Raw genomic sequence first — 4,890 nt, 5'->3', positions numbered from 1 at the left:
TTACTGTTTCCTGAGTAATTAACCACTGTACATACTGTGCTTTCAATACGGTACAGAGAGAGCTCATTCTGCTGTCCTATTCCATCTGGGTCTTAGCAATTAACACTGTGTGGCCTTACTCGCAGTACTAGGCTAAGTTGTTACCCATCCTAAGGACGTCTGTTTTCATAACATGGTCCAGCTTCTCCAGGCAGAAGCCTCGGGATTATCTTTGACTCTCCTCTTCCTCCCACACCTGTCATCCAATCCAACAGCAAATACTGTGGCCTCCCTAGTCACCGTATCCCAGGACTTCTCCTTATCCTGTCCCCCTGATTTGAACTGTTGCCGTCTCTCTCCCCACATGCCTGCAAATAGCCTCCCAATGGTGGGCCTTGCCTCCACCTTGCAGTCCGTAGGCTGTTCTCCACCAGTCACTACGTAAACCGTTAGAACCCGTTAGATCATTTCGCTGCTCTGCTCAAAACCTTCCGTGGCCCATAAGCTCGCTCAGAAGAAAATTTAAAGTCATACAATGTGTTTTAGGCCCTAACCGATCCGGCCCAGCTCCCTCTAACTTCATCTCTTATGCTTTCCACTCACTCAGTCTGGTCCAACCGCACTGGCCTCCTTGCCAGTCCTCAGAAAGGCCACACATCCCTGACTCAGCTCCCTTCGCCTGGAATGCTGTTTGCTCCAGACATTGGCATGGCTCTCTGTCTCCCGTTCTCCCAGGTGTCCTGCCAAAGGTTACCCTATCCAGGAGGCCTTCCACTCCCATTCTACATAAAATAATACCTCTTCCTCTTCCTTCAGAATTTTTATTTCTTTTCTTGGACTTATTTTATTAGCAGCATTTATCACCTCCTAAAATATTATATATTTATGCGTTTAGGTCCTTATTCTCATTTTCCCCAAATCCCCTTACAATGGAAGTTCCATGGAATTAGGGATTTGGGGGGAATACAGTATACTTAACATAATTCGGGGGTTTTTTCTTTCCTGGCACTTCAAAAGCTGGCAATGCCAACCTGCTTATAATCATTAAAGACTCTTACTACCTATAAGCTCCGGAGAGGCAGGTATCGTGTCTGACTCAGTCCCCCTCTATTGCCAGTGCTGAGGACTGAGTCTGGTAAATGGTAAACATACAATAAAACTGTGTGGGGTTTTTTGGTAGGTTTATTAAGCTGTGCCTTAGAAAGTATAGAATGCTTCACAAATTTGACTGCCGTCCTTGCTCAGGGACCGTGCCAATCTTCTCTTTATCGTTCCAGTTTTAGTACATGTGCTGCTGAAGCAACCAGAAGCAGCTTTTTAGTTAATAGCTTTATGTATTAAATTCACTCATTCTAAATATCTGATTCAATGATTTTCCACTCGGATTTTACGGAGTTGTACAACCAATTCCACAATCCAGTGTTAGAATATTCCCCCAAACTCCAAAAAGTACACTCACGTCTATTTGTAGTTTATTCTCACAACACCCTCAGCCCCAGGCAACGAATGATCTGCTTCCGGGCTCTATAAATTGGCCTTTTCTGGAGATTTCATAGATATGGCATCATACATATGTAGTTATTTATGGCCTCTTTAACTCAGTATAATGTGTTTGAGGTTTATTCAAGCTGTAATGTGAATCAGTATGGTTGTTATTTCCTTGTCATTGCTAAATAGTACTGCCTTATATGGATACACCACTTTTAATCCACTCATCACTTGATGGACATTTGAATTGTTTCTACTTTTTGCTGGGAACACTCACATACATACCTTTGTATGAACAGGTTCCACCAACCCCCACCTCCCCCACCCCTGCCCGGAATAGATTTCTAGCAGGGAAATTGCTGAGTCATATAAAGTCATGTTTAACTTTCTGAAAGCCTACCAGACTGTTTTCCAAAGTGAATGTGCCATTTTATATTCCCATCAGCGACACATGACTGATTGTCAGTATCGTCTGTCCTTCACTTCATAGACATTCTAGTAGATACACACAAGAATATCATTATGGTTTTCATTTGTTTTTCTCTTACAGCCAACGGTGTTGAACATTTTTGTTTAATTCAAAGTAATTATTAGCAGTTTTAGTATCTTCATTGGTAAAATGCCTATTTGAATCTTTTACCCACTTTTATATCAGTCTGATTGCCTTCTTGTCATTGAGTCATAAGAGTTCTTTATATATTATAGATTCTGGTACTTCACTAGAACTATGACTTGCAAATATTTTCTTCCTGTCTGTGACTTATCTTTCCATTAGTTTAAAAGCGTCTGTTGTGACACAAACATTTTAAATTTGGATAAAGATTAATTTCTCATTTTTTTTACGGATCATGCTTTGGGGGTCATATTTACGAATTCTTTGCCTATTCAAGATCACAAAGATTTTCTCCAATATTTTCTTGAAGAAATGGTATACTTTGAGCCCTTATTCTTTGGTCTATAATCCACTTTGCATGGTGTGAAGTAAAGCTCTAAATTCAGGTTTTTACAGGGAGAATCCAATTGTTCCAGCACTAGTGTTGAAAAGACCATTTTCTCCCCACTGACTGTCTTGGCATCTTCGTTGAAAATCAATCATCCTTTAATAAAATGGGTTCCTTCTGGAGTCTCAGTTCTGTGCCATGGATCTATTAAGTATTCATCCCAGCAAAATACCACACTGTTTTTGTTACTCTGATGCTATAGTAAGTTTTGAAATCAGGTAGAGGAATGCCTCCAATTTTGTTCTTGGCAAAATCTGTTTTAGCTATCTAGACCCTTTGTATTTACATATAAACTTTAAGAATTTTTTTTTCAATTTTTACAAAAATGTCTGCTGGTATTTTGATAGAGATTGTATCGACTTTATACACCAATTTGGGGTGAATTGCCATCTTAACCATATTGGATTTTTTATTATCAAATTGTTTTGCTACTTTTATTTCAAACTGTTTATTGCTGATGTATAGGAATACTTTTTGTATATATATATAACTCATAGATTAATTCTAGTATTTTTGTGGATTCCTGAAGACTCTCTACATTCATATCACATCAGTTTCTTGAAAAACTGTGTATTTTGCAAAACACAGAGTAGAATATTCTGGGTAGAGTGCTCTTAAATCAGAAGTTGAGTTGCTTGAATGTATAGCACAACTCTTCCATGTATGATTGATTGTGGAATTGTTCTTTCAATTTTGAAAAGTAAGGTATTGAAATTTCCAGCTACTAGTAAATCATCAATTATTTCAATTCTCACTAGTTTTGCCTCGTTTGTTTTGAGGGTCTGTTGTTAGATATGCATATATTTATAATTGTTAGATATTCTTGATATATTGGCATTTTTACCATTATAAAACGTCCCTCTTTGCCTCTAGTAGTAATTCTTGTCTTAGACTCAGTTTTGTCTAATGTTAAAATGATCACTTTAGCTCTTTCATGGTTACTATTTACCTGCTATATCATTCCCTGTCTTTTACTTTCAACCTATTTCTGTCTTTGAATCTAAAATGTATTCTTGTAGTCAGAATATAGTTGGATTTTGTTTTTTTGATCCATTCTGATAATCTCTTCCTTTTGATCAGGGCATTTAGACCTTTCACATTTAATGTAATTATTGATCTCATTGGATTTATACCTGCCATTTTGCTATTGGTTTTCTATGTTTCTTATATTTTTTGGCCCTCTGCTCCTCTTTTTTTTTTTTTTTTTACTTTTTTAATGTTTATTTATTTTTTGAGAGAGCACAAGTGGGGGAGGGGCAGAGAGAGTGGGGGGACAGAGGATCCAAAGCAGGCTCTGCACTAACAGCACAGAGCCCATCGCAGGGCTCAAACTCATGAACTGATCATGACCCGAGCTGAAGTTGGACACTTAACATACTGAGCCACCTCTGCTACCTTCTTTACTGTTAATACCTTTAGTGTTAAAAAATATTTTTAGTGTTTCATTTAAATTTCTCCCATGATTTTTATTCTAATACTATTTTATACTAGTGACCATTTTAAAGATTACAATGTACATTTTAATTTACCACAATATAATTCATAGGTCAATATGAGTCAATCTGGTAAGATATAGAAACTTCAATAAACACATTCCTTTTCTCCTCATTTGTATTATGATTGTCATATATACTGCATCTAGATATGCTCGAAAACGAACCATGCTGTGTTCTACTTACGGCTTTATATAACCACAAGAGTAACTTCAGGCTACAAGAGACACAGGCCCTCTGGCTGCCTACCTTATCACTCCCACCATGCTTAGCATAGTCGTTGCCCACTATTCATAATCAAATGACACCCCTTCAACCTTGACAATAAAGCTGAATGTTTTCTTGGCCTGCCCGACTGCCAAATCCTGCAGGCAGATGGAGCTGGGCCCCTGTGTGGGGTGGAATGAGTACAGCCCTAGGCAAGGAATGACAGACTCTCACTGTTCTTGCTTGAAGTTCAGCACTGTGTCAAGCATGAAGGACCTGCTGATTGTTGCATGCTTTTGGCTGAGTTCCAGAAGTAGTGGCTCCTATCAGGTTTGCCCAGCTTCATAGCTGACTTTGGAGAGAGGGTCTGCTGACCACCCTCACATACCCATGTATGTGACTTCTGTAACCCCAACTAAACTCTAAGCTCTAGGAGGCAGCTCCACATTTTTTTCGTTGCTTACGTACTCATTAAATAAGGAGAATTGCTTTTCCTTTTTGTATGTTGTCTTGAGATGGAAAGGACTTAAACACATTCTCGCAACCCTGGAGATGCTACTGCTTGGATATGTGACAGGGAAAGTCGCAAAATAAGCATTGCCAGCATTGTTCTCTTCTGAAAGACAAATGCCTGACAAGCTTCACTGACTGAGGTTGGACAACGCCCGGGCAAAAAGAGTCCTGGATACCAATCTGGTGTTCCAGAATTCGCTCCCTTCAAA

General features: G+C 38.9%; 1 non-coding gene across 1 annotated transcript; it reads right to left on the bottom strand.

The window, feature by feature from the left end:
* Positions 1-1,179: 1,179 nt before the first annotated feature.
* LOC131496711 (U6 spliceosomal RNA) lies at positions 1,180-1,282 on the bottom strand. Its single transcript, XR_009254637.1, has one exon. It is a non-coding gene; the product is annotated as a U6 spliceosomal RNA (small nuclear RNA).
* Positions 1,283-4,890: the final 3,608 nt, after the last annotated feature.

Source organism: Neofelis nebulosa, chromosome 15 (assembly GCF_028018385.1).
Source record: "Neofelis nebulosa isolate mNeoNeb1 chromosome 15, mNeoNeb1.pri, whole genome shotgun sequence".
Lineage (NCBI taxonomy): Eukaryota > Metazoa > Chordata > Mammalia > Carnivora > Felidae > Neofelis > Neofelis nebulosa.
Note: the sequence above shows the minus strand (reverse complement) of the source record. Positions and strands in the feature narration are given on the sequence as shown.